General features: G+C 41.6%; 1 long non-coding RNA gene across 2 annotated transcripts; it reads left to right on the top strand.

Moving 5' to 3' along the window:
- The first annotated feature begins 1332 nt into the window (after positions 1 to 1332).
- On the top strand, positions 1333 to 14906 carry LOC144671334 (uncharacterized). 2 transcript variants are annotated; one of them, XR_013573909.1, is made up of 5 exons: positions 1333 to 1651; positions 4956 to 5043; positions 8126 to 8184; positions 11432 to 11509; positions 14105 to 14906. It is a non-coding gene; the product is annotated as an uncharacterized LOC144671334 (long non-coding RNA). The 2 variants fall into 2 exon arrangements; XR_013573908.1 differs by lacking the exon at positions 1333 to 1651 and having other exon boundaries at positions 4906 to 5043.
- Positions 14907 to 15369: the final 463 nt, after the last annotated feature.

The following is a 15369-nucleotide window of genomic DNA, read 5'->3' as shown; positions in this document are numbered from 1 at the left end:
ACACAGGAGTGAAAGGGGTAGAGGAACAAAGAGTGAGAACACAGAAAGTCAGCTAGAGTCAAGGAGACACAGAAAGAGAGAGAGAGAGAGAGAAATAGACAGAGCGGGGGCAGAGAGGGAGAGAGAGAGAGTAAGAGAGAGATAGAGGGAAGGAAAGATACAGGACAACTCCACAAGGGCAGGGCAAGACATCTCCGTGTAAAACAGGGATTTCTGTAAAGATGTCTGGAGTCCTTCATTAACAAATTCTTAGGGGGAAAAAAGCTATTGTTTAAAAACATTAGGATAGCCCTTGAATATATACTAAAGCTGGGAAACAATGACAGGGAGAGGTTACCTTGGCTGGGATTGGCATCTTAATGTCTACCCTCAACCAAGTGTCAGTGAACCACCTGCCCAGTCATACATATAAAATTAATTCAAATTAAGATTTCATTCACAAGTTTAAGTAATGTCATTCAAACGTTAACTTCAAATAAGCATTATGTTTTAAAGTTCACCGTGCAAATGAAACTTTTTCACACATTGGATTGAAATTGATTAGAAAGTATAAAAAGTTAACATAAAAGATTTTTTGTTGTTTAAAAGTTATTTGTTTATTCATGAAACATAAGTGAACAAACAGGATTCAGCACCCATGGGGAATGGGTGCTGTCAGCTAACCCAAAATGCTGTTTCCGAAGAGCTACATGGTTTTTAACCAATCACAAAGCGTCTCGGTGATCTTGTGCTGATGTGGTGTGTTGAGGTCTCCTGAGAGGTACAGAAGTGGAGCATGAGAATCGAATGAACAGCACTGAGGGAACAGGGTGCTACAGAACAAATGGGAGCTGTGACCGGAGTGAGAGGCTGCCAATAACAACCACCCGTCAGTTTGTCCATTTTTAGTGGTTCTGTGAGAGTGAGGCTAATGGGGAACAAGTGTTAGTGCCATTTTACTGTTAACTGCGGGGAGGGTGAAGGTTCACCTGGTGTGCATCATACTCTTGCACCAGCCCTGGGGGCAGCAGACACACGGGAACACCACCACCTGGAAGTTCCCCTCCAAGCCACTCACCATCCTGACTTGGAAATATATCGGCCGTTCCTTCACTGTCGCTGGGTCAAAATCCTGGAACTCCCTCCCTAACAGCACTGTGGGTGTACCTACACCACATGGACTGCAGCGGTTCGAGAAGGCAGCTCACCACCACCTTCTCAAGGGCAATTAGGGATGGGCAATAAATGCCAGTGACACCGATCATCCAAGAAATAATAAACTGAAGAGTGTATGCAGTATTTTCTGTTCTCCTTTTCCCTTTTTGACGCTGTTATTTTGTTTAGTTCGGGATTTATGGTAAAACACACCTTAACTAATTAGAAATACTGCTAAAGTCTAAACCAGGAACAACCAGTGTTCAGAAGCCAGAAAACTCAGTGAACTTTCACACGGAACGTGTGTGGTGGACGCACTTAGGAAGGTGATCACCCCGCCCAACACAGCAAGATCCTCCGGGTGCCATCAGTCACCGAGAGGTGAGGTTGGAATTGAGGGAGTGTGAAACTCTGAGCATCACACCCCTCCCCAAAGACCGTACAAAGAACGCCAACTGTATACTCACTCTTTATTCTATGCTTCCGGCTTGACTCCACACCTTGGATTTTGGATTAGGTAAGAGTAAAACACACGAGTATACTAATGTACACAGCGTAGTATAATGCAGAGTTGGGTTTAAGTTGCAATAAGTGAATGCAGAGTTGGGTTTAAGTTGCAATAAGTGAATGCAGAGTTGGGTTTAAGTTGCAATAAGTGAATGCAGAGTTGGGTTTAAGTTGCAATAAGTGAAAGCAGGGTTGGGTTTAAATTGGCTCTCGCTGTCCATTAGTAATGTTGGAGTTGTAACTTTGCTCAGTAATGTTGAGAAGGTTGGTGAGGAACCTTCTCATTCAGGCGGTATCTCAGTAGCTGAACCCTGGTACTGGGAGTTGAGAGTTTACTCGGGTTCTTGTCCTGTCTAAACCCCGGAGAGGTGGGGAGAGCCCTGGTGTTAGCAAGAAACGATTTCAAATATCAGCTCTCCTTAATATTTCGATCAAATCCACCTTTTAAATTCTAGGGGGCACAACCCTGTAATTAGTCAATGATCAGTAATTCAGCTCCTAGTTAATCCGTTCACTTTATCATTTGTTCTTAAAAATAAAACACAACTATATTTCAAATAATTAAGCTGTAGTTATTGTGGTTTTAATTATTGAAACAATAATCTTGGGCAGAGATGAAAGAACTGGGGTAGTTTCTCCACCTCCCTTAACACTTTTTTGTGGTTTCTAAGCTTTGCCAAAGCGAGAGAGGCAGGAATCTGACATCAGTTCCAGATTGACATTATTACTGTTAAAAATGTAGATCCTCCTACTGAGAATGGAGAGCCCTAGACACATTAAGTAATTGTTTATTTTAATAGTTTATTTGTTTAGGAGGCAAACCTATTGTGAAATATACCTGCTAGATATAACACTTTTGGATCAGATGCTGTGCTGATACAAGTATCTACTTACTTTTTAATAATTCATTCTAGGCTTATGGGCATAGCTGGCATTTATTGCCCGTGCCGAGTTGCCTTGAGAAGGTAGTGCTGAGTTTATTTTTTGAACCGCTGCAGTCCATGTAGTGTACGTACACCCGCAGTGCCGATGGGCAGGGAGTTCCAGAATTTGGACCCAGTGACACTGGAAATGCAATGATATATTTTCAAAGGTGTGAAGTTTTGAGGGGAATTTGGGGCTGGTGGTGTTCCAATCACCTGCCTGGTGAATGAATTATTAAAAAGTAAGTAGATACTTGTATCAGCACAGCGTCTGATCCTATATATCCTCTTTAATTTTGGAAATTCGGAGGGCGTAATCGCAAAAGCAAAGATCTCAGTTTCACCTGAAACACAAAACAATTAAGTAAAAGTTAGACTGTTGTTCACTTGTAACATTGAATCACAACATTGTTCCACTGTAATTGTTGTGTAAAATATTCCTACTATAAATAATTCATTGCAAAAAGCCATGAATATTGCAGCCTCTTTTATACAAATGTTTCCTACTTAATTAGGGGCTAACATTGTGTAGAGTCCCTTCAGCTATAGGTACGAATCAGAGAAATCTTGTTCAATTCCCAGATTGTGCATATTTAGCTCCCTAAGAATTGCATTAGGGAAATTGTGGGAAGATTCATGAATAATGTACACTTGATGGGGTAAGACTGAGATCAGCTGTGATGCTTATTGTCTGGATTAACATAAAGTAGTGGCCAGTTAAGGGGGGATTGAATTTCAGAGGATCTCCCAAAATAAGGTCCCAGATGCTGGCTGGGCCAGCATTTATTGCCCATCCTTAATTGCCCTTGAGAAGGTGGTGATGAGCTGCCTTCTTGAACTGCTGCAGACAATGTGGTGTAGATACACCCACAGTGCTGTTAAGGGGGGAGTTCCAGGATTTTGACCCAGCGACAGTGAAGGAACGGCGATATAGTTCCAAGTCAGGATGGTGAGTGACTTGGAGAGGAACTTGCAGGTGGCGGTGTTTCCCATACATCATCTGCCCTTGTCCTTGTAGGTGGTAGAGGACGTGGGTTTAGAAGGTGTAGTGCATCTTGTAGACTGCTACCATTGTGCGTTGGTGGTGGAGGGAGTAGATGTTTAAGGTGGTGGATGAGGTGCCAGTGAAATGGGCTGTTTTATGGTGGTGTGGAGCTTCTTGTGTTGTTGGAGCTGCACTCATCCAGGCAAGTGGAGAGTATTCCATCACACTCCTGACTTGTCCCTTGTAGATGGAGTTAATGTAATACAGTGAAATATGGAGATGGCTGGTTTTTGTTGATCCACTGGCAGATTCCCACCGGGTAGTGGTGGGTGAATACCGAGTGGGTGGGAAGGAGGTTTGCAAGATGAGCCCTCAGTGGGTGTTTTGGTCAGAAAGTGAAGAAGGTAGAGCAGTTGATGTTGCTACTCGAGGCTGGGTGCTTGGGTGGGCCCTATAGAGAAAGCCAGGAGCGACACATAGGGAAACTGCGGGCTAGTCCAAGGGAGATAATGGTAGGAGAGCTGAAAGGCAGTAGGGTAGTGATTGGTTTGGGGTTGGGAGCAGCGGTGAAGTGCACGGTGCCCGAGAAGAGAGAAATAAAAGGTGACAGGTTCAGTTGACAGAAAAGTTCAAGAGGACAAAAAATAGCAGTAATTGGCTATGCTAAAATGTTTTTGTGAATGAACACTGAAGGTTATATAATCATGGCAGACATTAGAAAATATGTGTCCTAGTTGTAAATGGAGAATAAGGAGGTGACAGTAGGGAGAAGTTTAAGATAAATCATACCTTGCTGGCCCATATTTCCAAACTGCTTGAGACCAGCTAAGGTTTTTGCACCTGTTTTGTTTTTGTGGGGGTGGCACGGGGCGGAGGGGGGGATAACTCCCATCTCCTGGTCAAAGGAATTTCTTTCAAAACCAAGACTGTGAATATCGGCACATCCGCCCATCAGAAAAATGTGGCATTAAGTATGAAGAGGGAGTGGCAACATGGGAAAGTGGTTCAACATCAGCCAAGCAAATCCTCCACATGAAAGCATTAAAAAAACACCCCCAACCAAATGAATGGGGTTGAGTTTATAAGTGGCGATTTTGTTTGGTAGAATTCTATGTTGCTGTGATATAATTAATATTATACCAAAAGTTACTTGATGCAGTTAGAAATTTATAAATGAACAACATTTTGCCACCTGTCACTATATAAGGCACAGATTTCTCTTGATTTGCACTTTGGACAATCATTTAAGAATATGTCAGTAATCATTATGTTTCGACCACACCTTCAGTCGCTTCCCTTCATTATCTAAACTCCACACCTGTTTCATTCCATTGCCCAATAGAGGAGCTTTGAGGTGTTCTATACTGTGCAAAGTAACTTTTAGTAAATTTTATTTTTCCAAGTAGTTTAAGAAAAACTAGGCGACTGTTGTCTTCACGTTTGCGAGATTTCTGACTGGCTGAGAGGCGTTGGGCAAAAAAATCTTAATTATGGGTAAGTGTAAATGTTAATAGGATGGGACTCAGTAACTGGGTCCCAGACATTTAATTCTTGGGCAGGAATTCTTTCTATAAATTTCATCTTTGTGTAACTTGTATATAGTTTTGTGGAAGTTGTGTTAAGACTAGCGAACTGTTGTCAGTGATAGCAGTCCCAGGTTGTCCTCAAGTATTATTCCATTGTGTTTCATTTTAGTAATGGAATCATACAGCTCTCCAAGGCCTCTTTAAAAGAGCTATCCATAAATCCAAATAGCGCTGCAAATCTTTCCCCTTCTAGTATTTATCCAATTCCCTTTTGAAAATTACTACTGCTTCCACCACCCTTTCAGATATTTGCATTCGAGATCAGAAAGATTGTTTATATATTTTTTAAAACCTTATGTCGTTTCTGGTCCATTCCCAATTACTACAAACCTGTCTCCTGTCCTGTCAGTGGAAACAGTTTCTCCCTATTTATTTTATCAAGACACTTTTTAAAAATAATTTTGAACGCCTCTAATTAAATCTCCCCTTAACCTTCTTTGTTCAAAGGGGAACAATCCCAGTTTTCTCTACTCTCCATAAAGAATATCTTCACAAAATTTATCGGCTTTCTTTCTCTTGAAGAATGAAGTATTTAAAAGCAATGTAAATCTGAAAATTCTTTTCATGTATGTTGGACTCTGAAGGCTGTCAGTCAAAGGAACCTTGAACCCCCTCTCTGCACGATAGTTCAAGATTACATTCTGTTGGAAGGGAGTGTGTAAAATCTGAAATGTCAGAACATGCAGTACTGCTGTTAACTCAGCACTGATGCTGAGATAATCATTGTGGTGTCCGCATATCCTTGGGTAATGAAAGTCAACAGAAGGAACCTTCACCACTTATAGACGCTATGAGGCTGTTGAGGGAGAAATTAATGTAGAGGAAGCTGAACAGTTAAGAATATACAGAACAGGACAATATCAGATGGAGGGGTTCATTTACCACACGTCCCTCAAAGCATTCTCTTTGTAAAAATGCCATCCAACTCCCTCTTTAAAATGGCTGAGTTTATCAACCTTTGATTCTAAATCCTTCCCACCCACCGTGCGAACTAATTACATTCGATTTGCACATTTCCTCCCATGTTCCCCCTCTCCGCCTTGCCAAACCCTTCAGACATCCTTAAGACCAAGGTAAACAACGTCTTGAGATTAATTTGCTGATGTTTTTTGGGAACTTGAATACTTCAGTAAGATCTGTTGTCTTGAAGTGTAAATATACTTTACTACCGTATCTCTGAGCTGGTGGTGCTTTATTGCCAAGATGTTTCACTGCCTCTTTCCCAGTGCCACATATGCTGCCCATAATATGGTGCCCGCACTGGACTCTAGCTGAGAAGGAGACAACACCCTTTCTTTTCTGTTTCATGTGCTGTGTAACAAGATCAGAAGAAGCTTCATGCTGCATAATGTGAGATGGTTTAACAATGTCATCAGAAGTAGTCTATTCTGCAATATTATCACATCAGTAATGGGCAAATTGAAGTTTTCTTGTTCAACCCCTTGTTAAGTGGACATTTTTTGACCTTTTATTGGCTTCATTTTAGTTTTGTACTGCTTGACTTGGTTTGGTGCTTACTGTGAACCTGGTGTGATCTCACCCCTACTGTCGATGGGTCATTACCAGAACATGACTACAGAATTCACCTACACCACACCACAACCTCTTCTCAACTCACCATGCCCCTTCTTCTTTCCCATCTCTTCTTATCTCTCCTGTCCTTTCCATCTCTCTCCGCCTGTGTCTGTCTATCCCTCTCTGTCTGTCTCTCTGTATAAGAGGCTTTATGTCACTGATTGCATGTCATAATATCCAAAATCCATTTATGCATGGTGCAGTACAGTTTGCCCCTGAGCAAAATGTTCTTCAACTCCAAACTTGCAGCAAGCATGAAGTGTGAACAGGGAGTGATTCCAACAACCACTCCCCACCCAGCTGCACTCTCACCAACGTAGCCCCCAGTGTTTGGGGATGTGTTGTGTCTGTACTCATTTACAGGTCGTCCTCTTGTGCTGTATGTAACCAAACAAACCCTATCCATTCAGACATGACTCACTTCATGTACATGGTTGTCACTCAGCACCAACTTAAAAGCAAAATACTGCAGATGTTGGAGATCTGAAATAAAAACAGCTGGAAAAACTTAGCAGGTCTGGCAGCACCTGCAGAGAAAAAAAGAGTTAATGTTTTGAGTCCAAAATGACTCTTCCTCGGAACAGTTCTGAAGAAGAGTCATATCGGACTTGAATTGGTAACTTTGCTTCACTCTCTCTCCAAAGATGCTGCCAGACCTGCTGAGTTTTTCCAGTACTTTGTTCTTATTATCGCACCATCTTACTTTTATTTTCTTTCTTTTTCTGCTTTGTTCAGTAATACATTGCAGTCTGTTGATATGTTCGGTGTTAAATATTGTGGGGATCAATTTTTGGGGGGATGATTGTTGGTCACAGCAAAATGATCAAGCTGCAGGAGTCAAACATGTGCCCAGTGTAGCTCACTGGATTGATGTTTACCGATATTGGGTAAGGTAGGGGTGGGGCTTGTGTTCCTTTGGGGACAGTTCATAAATTTTTAATGGACTAGAGAAACACGCCTGCTCTTTCTGGTTCCACAATATCAAAGATCCTTTGTTGCCCAGGGAAATTTGTCACCCGGGTTCAAGGAATGGTAAGGCTACTGACTGACCCCATTCAGTCTCTGATCAAAGCTAGTGAGAAATCTCCATGTTTCATTTACCTGTGTCTCTGTCCCTGTATGTGTGTTTCATTGGCTTTGCCTGGGCTGCCTTCTTCAGTCAAATAGCCCACCGACATTCATTTTTAAGTTCAAAACTGAGTAATCTTTACTTGGGGTGAGGTACTGAGGCCACACCAAGCAAGTTGAGAACGGGCAAAGGGAAACAACCCTGGAGAGTTGTTACTGTATTTCATGTTGTTCCTTGATTTAAAAGGAATAATAATTCTTGAGCCTCTATTTTATTTCTAAATGTGTATCCCATGTGCTATTTTGCAGTTGTTTAGTCTAATTCTGAAATGTTCTTTTGGAATCAGATTTTGGCAAGTCCTGTGAGAAAAAGGAGAAGAAAGAAAAATGCAAAGAGCACAAAAAGGTAACTGATCACTTCATTTCAATCTCTACTCTTTCTCCATTACCTAGCTCTCCCTCTTTCACACCCCCATCCCCCCAATGAGTAACAATGTACAGGGCAAACAAGGGTTTATTTTGGTGCGTGTGCATGTGTCCCTCTCTCTTTGTAGGTAGCTACTAGTAGATGTGAAGTAATTTGCCCAAGTGTCCATTCTTCACCTGTGAGTTTAGTGGTGAACATTGACAGATTATTCTGTCATGGGGTGCATTGGCACCTGAACCCAGTCTGATCCTCATCTGCCAGGAGTTACAGGACAGGGGCTGATCCTCCCTGACCCCCACACTCCTGAACCACAAGTGATGGGACCAATTCCAATTTACCCATTGCCATTGTTCTACTTACTGTAATGCTCATTTCTGCTTGGTTCCTGTTTTTAAGGCATCTTTAAAATTAAACGCAGCTTGTCAATAATTTTGCCCGTGGCTTCAATGTTTTGTGGATGTTAGACAGATTTGTTTCCTAGTAGATAGAGTTTCATGTGGCTCTGAAACATGCAGGTTATTTCATTCCTGCTTGTTTAACTCTCTTTCAATGTCACTCCTATGCAGTTTGATCATATCTATTAAGTTCATGAGTTTTATATAAAGGAAAGATATTTTTGTGCTGAGAACCTTTCTTCAAATCACTCCTACAACTCGGGGAACTGATGTTGATGAACCGGTCTGTCCCCTCAAACCTGTTTTCTTTAATTGATTCACAGGATGTAGGCTTTGCTGGCTGGGCCAGCATTTATTGCCCATCCCTAGTTGCCCTGTGAGGTGAGTTGCCGTCTTGAACCGCTACAGTCCATGTGGCGTAGGTACACCCCCAGTGCTGTTAGGAAGGGAGTTCCAGGATTTTGACCCAACATCTGCGAATGAACGGCGATATATTTCCAAGTCAGGATGGTGTGTGGCTTGGAGGGGAACCTCCAGGTGGTGTGTGGCTTGGAGGGGAACCTCCAGGTGGTGGTGTTCCCATCTGTCTGCTGCCCTTGTCCTTCTAGGTGGTAGTCGTCGTAGGTTTGGAATGACTTGATGCATTCCAGGGTGTGTTCAATTGTGCAAATGGGTCAGTTTGACCTATTAATGTGGCACTGACCCTTTTTATTCCCCCCCCTACCTGTCCCGCCATCTGTCTACCCCTACTAATTGCCTTTTTCAGTTTTAGCAGCAGCTACTGAGCTCCATTTTAAAATAATTTAATGGACTGCACTTGCACAACCCATTTTTTGGAATTTAAAGTTTTAATTGTTCTGTGTGCATGCAGCAAAATATTTTCTAACTTTTTTTGTTTTTTTTCCCCAATTTGTGGCTTTTTAACATCTCACTTGCCAACGGAAGCCAAGGTGTGTTTTCAACTTGTGCTGCAGATTGACCAGACATTGTAGAAACTGCTGGATGTTTGGTTCCATTGTGGCTGACCCTAAAAGTTTTATGCCACAGCAGGGAGTTAGAAATAGACCCAGTTTATCACCAGTTACTGTATAATTTTTCAGAATCACTAGGGTTATGCTTTGATGATCCAATAACCTTCTAATAAGGACAAATAAGCCACAAACTTGTTAGTTCTCTTCCCCAGAGAGCAGAGGAGGCTGAGTCAGACAGATTCTTGCTTGATAAGGGAGTCAAGTGTTAAGGGGACAGACAGGAAAGTGAAGCTGAGACCACATCAGATCAGCCATGATCTTATCAAATGGCAGAGCAGGCTTGAAGGGCCAAATGGCCTGCTCTTCTTCCTAATTCGTATGTTCATGTAAACTTGTGACCTCCCCTTCATCCCTGGCAAGAACCTAGTGAATCCACAGTGCACCTTCCCTATTGGCTTTTATATCCCTCCCATAATATGTTTTCCAAGACCGAATATCATACTCTGATTGCATCCCCATTAAGGTCACACAAGAGGTTCAGCATTTGCTTGGTCTTTATATTCTGCATCTCTGAGTAAAATAATGAAACTTTCTGCCTATGTTGTACTGAAATAAATTGGATTGAAACAGAAGGTTGAAATGATGAAGTTTTATCAGCTTCATGTCCTCCATTCCACCACAAACCCCATTATAAGGGTTACTTTGCTTATGGGACAAAAGTGAAAGAAAGAAGTTTCACTTTATATCACATCTTTCACAGCTTGTGACTCACTCTGTACAATTATATAGCTGCTAATTCTAATCTTGTTGGCTTAGAACATTGCCTCATAGCACATATTATCAAAATAAACTCTTGTTCTAAAGATTACAGGTTGTTTAAAAATCAATATTGTGGCTAGAAGGAACATTCTCCAGGTTAAATTTCTTGGTGACTATTTCCCCATCCTTTCTTCTCTTCCTCTTCTGAAGTGTCATTGGGTTTGGTTCCTTGGGGGTCCAGCTAACCAATCAGCATTACCCACACAGCCATTCTTTATCTAGAGTCTAGACCATGAATGTCTGTGCACTAGCTGTTAAGTTGAAGCACTTTCTACCATAGCGATTAAGAGCAGACTCTTTGCATTCCCCCTTATCCTAGTTGTTGCAGTCACTGAGACACAATACCCTGCTAAACAACCCTGCACACTTTAGAACAAGAGTCTATTTTGATAATAGCACTATGTGGAAATGTTCTAGGCCAAGAAGATTGAGATCAGTGGCTGTATCATTGTACAGGCTGAGTCACAGCTTTTAATCAATGGGAGTTTGGACCTTGTTGCACTGCTGGGTGTCACTACCAACAAATTTTTGTTCAGGAACCTAACCTGGGATGAAGGAGGATTGTTTCCTACATTACACACACATTTTAAGTGTAGTAAACGGCAGACAATTTGCATGCAAGGATACAACAATGTAATAACGACCAAATTATCGGTTCTTGGGTGTTGATTGAGGAATTATTAGCCAAGACATCAGGGAGAAGTCTGCTAGTTGTCTTCCAATAATGCTGTAGATCTTTTATGCCCATTTGAGGGTGCAGATTTGGTTTACAGTCTCATTCAAAAGAATACAGCTCCAACAGTGCAGCATTCTCTCAGGACTGCACTGGGAGTGTCAGCCGGGGTTCTGTGATCAAGACTCTTGAGTGGAACATAAACCCTCAGCCTTACCTGATTTAGAGGCAAGAGTGCTACACACTGAGCCATAGATGGCAATGTGAAGACTATTGTAGAATTAAATTTCTGGTAATGCTAACCAAACAAATCCAAATGACTGAAGGTCTGAATGATTCTGATCCTGATTGGTTTACTTTCTTTACAGAAGGGAGATAATGATACATCTTCAAGTTCTAGCAGCTCATCCAGCTCCAGTTCTTCAGAGGGTGAGGGAAAAGGAAAGGTAAGAATAGTCCATCATTGAACTCAATGGGATTAGGGTGGGATGGGGTACAGTTGTGGAAGAAAGAGATGGCTTTTGTATTTGCTGGAATTGTCCTCTGTCTCTCACATCACCTGTTTCCTTGTTTGCAGCACTGTACATTTGAATTCTAGCCTGAAGCAGAGTCAATAACTTGCAAGTATAAAAACTGCTGCAGTCCCGGACAGATGCATTTCGAGCACTGTTTAAGTCATAGTACAGTGTTCCGATTAGTACAGTGCACTGCCAACGTATCTTAATTAGTGTCAGGCTTTAGGCTGGGAGGTATAGACTAGATTGAGAAATGTGAACGACATAATGGTACAACCTGGTTTAGACCAACCTTCACGAGTATATAATTGCTGCAAGGTACTAGGGTATAATCTAAAGCAAGTTGATATTTAAAACATTACAAACAGCAAAATCTCTCATTGAGATCAACTGGCTAAGCCTTTTGTACCTATGCGTGGGCTAGAATCACACATTCACCAGAAAATTCCAGGTGAGGAACACCATTGGGCCCACCATTTTCTCAGCCATTCAGAAAAATCCTACATTTTCTCTCCACTCCACCTTTTTATTAGTGCTTCTGATTAGTTTCTAAGTGATTTAAAGTCTTTTTACCTTCCCACCTCTGTCCATTGCAAGTGTTAATCGCTCTGTGAAGAACCTGTCTTACTAAAATAAAAGCAAATTACTGTAGATGCTGGAAATCGGAAATAAAAACAAAGTGCTGGAAGAACCCGGCAGGTCTGACAGCATCTGTGGACAGAGAAACAGAGTTAACCTTTCAAGTCCAATCTGATTTTTCTTCAGAACCGTTAACTCTTTCTCTCTCCACATAGTGCTGGAAGAACTCAGCAGGTCTGGCAGCATCTTTGTTGTCTTCTTACTAGTTTGAACCTCTATGTCCTTGTCCTACTCAATTTAAAAATATTCTTGATGGTGCCAGTCACTGTGACTGGTGGGTGTTTGAAGTGCTGAGGGATTTACCTTTCAGCAGTGACACATCGCTTACCCTACTGCTTCCTCCCTCCTCAAAACCTGATTGAAGGTTTTTACTGCTGTCTTTCCTCTTTGACAAAACTCATTTGATACCCAAGGCCTAATAAACCTGCTCCTTCCTGGCTGCTTGACACAAGCCATTGATGAATATGACCCCAGTGTACAAGCTATGTTGGGCATGTATCTGCAACGTAGTGTATCCTGCACTGTGCTGGGCAAGCAGCTTTTCCTTAACATAACAAATGCTTGCCATTGCATTTGTTGGCTTCATCATGTTGAACTTGGATTGTTGAGTAACCAAAGAGTTAAGATCACCTGTTTGTTACCTGATCCTACAAAGTGCTCAAGGTATATTTGGGTGTGTTAATCAAATAGCAGAATGTCATTCTGCTTTGCAATCGAGATGTAATCTAATCCTTCGAGTATCTGATGCACCTGGCTGCATTCTCTGGTTTATTTATCATTGGCAATAAAACCTGTAAAACGACTGTTCAAAGGAGTCATTAACTAAAAGATTACCAGGGTTTATGTTCAGTTAGGAGTCTTTAAAGTCCTTTTCCTGTTGTCTGATGATAACATGTATTAGGAGCCAGAAGATGCTGGAATGTGGGCATGTGCATGACTCCACACAATCTTGGGAGGGAGCTACTTAGACCATATTCTCTCCTCATACAGATGTTTGCTAATTCCAACTATTTACATGACAGTTTTGGTGGAGAGAAAGGCTTGTAGTTATATAGCACATTTCAATGTCCCCAAAGTGTATTACAGCCAATACAGTACATTTGTAGTGTAGTCACTGTTGTAATGTAGGAAACACAGCAAGCCCCCACAAACAGCAATGTGATAAGTGGCCAGATCAACACTAAGATGTTTTTCCAGGTATTTTTGTTTTTGTTTTCGATTTCCAGCATCCACAGTTTTTTGCTTTTAACTCTAAGATGTTACTTGATGGTTAAATATTGGCCCAAGACTCCAGGAAGAACACACACACACTCTTTTTCAAAATAGTATCCTGGGATGTTTTACATCCACCTTAGCAGGTAGATGGCACCTTCGTTTAATGTCTCATCTGAGAGAGCACCTCTGACAGTGCAGCATGCTTTCAGCATCGCAATGCAAGTGTTGGTCACAATCTCACCCAGGCTTGCTAGAAGATGCTGGAACATGCTGCACTGAATGAGGGGATGCAGCTCTGACTTGATTTTTCCATTTAGTGAGCTCCTAAAACATCTTCGCTTGCCTGGTGATTCAAAGTGTCAATTGGTTGACAGGTTCTCAATGCTACCTCAGTTTGCTGATGACAACTGGATCAGGATTGAGGATACCAGTCTGCCTCTAGATGGGGAATTTAAAAAAAAAGCTAGTTCCTTTTCCAACTCTGCTGGAGAGTGTTTGAACATTAGGCTCAACCTTGCTAATACCACCTGCATCAAAAGGAATTGGCCCTTGCCAATCAGGCACTGCTGCAGCTCAACCATCTTTGCAGTCCCAAGGCGGTGATCTGGGCACAAGTGATTTTTATTTTGAGAATGTGCAATTTTAACTGATGTTTTTCTCTTCACCTAACAGTGTGCTGGTGAAAAGAAGCATAAGAAAAAGGAGAAAAAATGCAAAGGAGAGAAAGAGAAGCATAAACATCGCAAATAATGGCAGCAAAACACTTGTAGAAGTGACATTTGTGCAGTTGTGTCTAATGTCTTGGCCTTTCACTTTTTAAAGATGAAGTTTCCTCCTTTACACACTTGGTTTATGACCCTTCTTCCACTATTAATTGTTCATAGGCAGCCATTTTATTTTGGGGCATGATGTACTCAGATTATTAGTTTTTAGCTGTGTGTGCTAGTCCAAGTAACTTTTCAGTACAGGTCTTTGTTAGTTTTCTATTTCCCCTACTCTGCTGTGAAAATTCATATTGACATTATAAGGACTGAGCTGTTTTTACCGAACTCAGACTGAAGTTGTACAAATTCCCCCCCATCCCCAGCCCCCAATGTCTAGAAGTGGGATGGGGATGTTAAAATATAAAAACTCTTTAATGCTAGACCATGAAATCTGAACCATGGCACACAACAGGTCATAGCTTACCGGACTAGGTCAGTGGGAATAACATGTTACTTAAGTTGGATGCAAGACCAAAACAAAAAGTGACAGCTCCTTAATGAACTTCATAACACTTAAGCTTTGTGATTAAGTGGGAGTGGCATTATTAGAAAAATAGTTGCTTAAAGATGTCTGCTTTAAAAAAAAACACTATTTTGTTAATCACTTCAGTTACTGCTTCATAAAGTGCATGATCAAAATATTAGCTTTTGATAATTGAGTTACATGATTATAATGTAAGCTTTACCAATTAAAAACAGTGAGTAACCAGCATGTGTGTAATGCAATTTTTTCAATACAAACTCAAAACTTGCATAAACGCATGGTATTCCCTACTGAGGGGGTTAGCTTGAGTCAGGAAATTTGTGATTGGGATGGAGATGGGCCTGTCATCCTCAGACGCAGATTAGAGATGGCCACAGGGGCAGCCAAGTGGGCTGTTGAAAAGACTCTCCTTCGTACTCTGGGACTTTGCCCCAGTTGTCTTGCTAAATATTAAGCCCTCTGGCCTTCACACGTCTCACTACACTCCCACCCACTCTCCATGCCCCTCCTACATGCCAACTCATTGCACATCCAAGCCCATTCACCCCAGCATATGCTCTGTGCAGAGCCAAATTAATCCTCTATTAACAATGGCATGTGTGGGAATGCTTAGAAAGACATTCATAACTTTCTTAAAGAAAATGCTGCTTCAACAACCCGATAAGTGTCAAATCTCCATCTCGTATTAA

Source organism: Cetorhinus maximus, chromosome 32 (genome assembly GCF_964194155.1).
Source record: "Cetorhinus maximus chromosome 32, sCetMax3.hap1.1, whole genome shotgun sequence".
Classification (NCBI taxonomy): Eukaryota; Metazoa; Chordata; class Chondrichthyes; order Lamniformes; family Cetorhinidae; genus Cetorhinus; species Cetorhinus maximus.
Note: the sequence above shows the minus strand (reverse complement) of the source record. Positions and strands in the feature narration are given on the sequence as shown.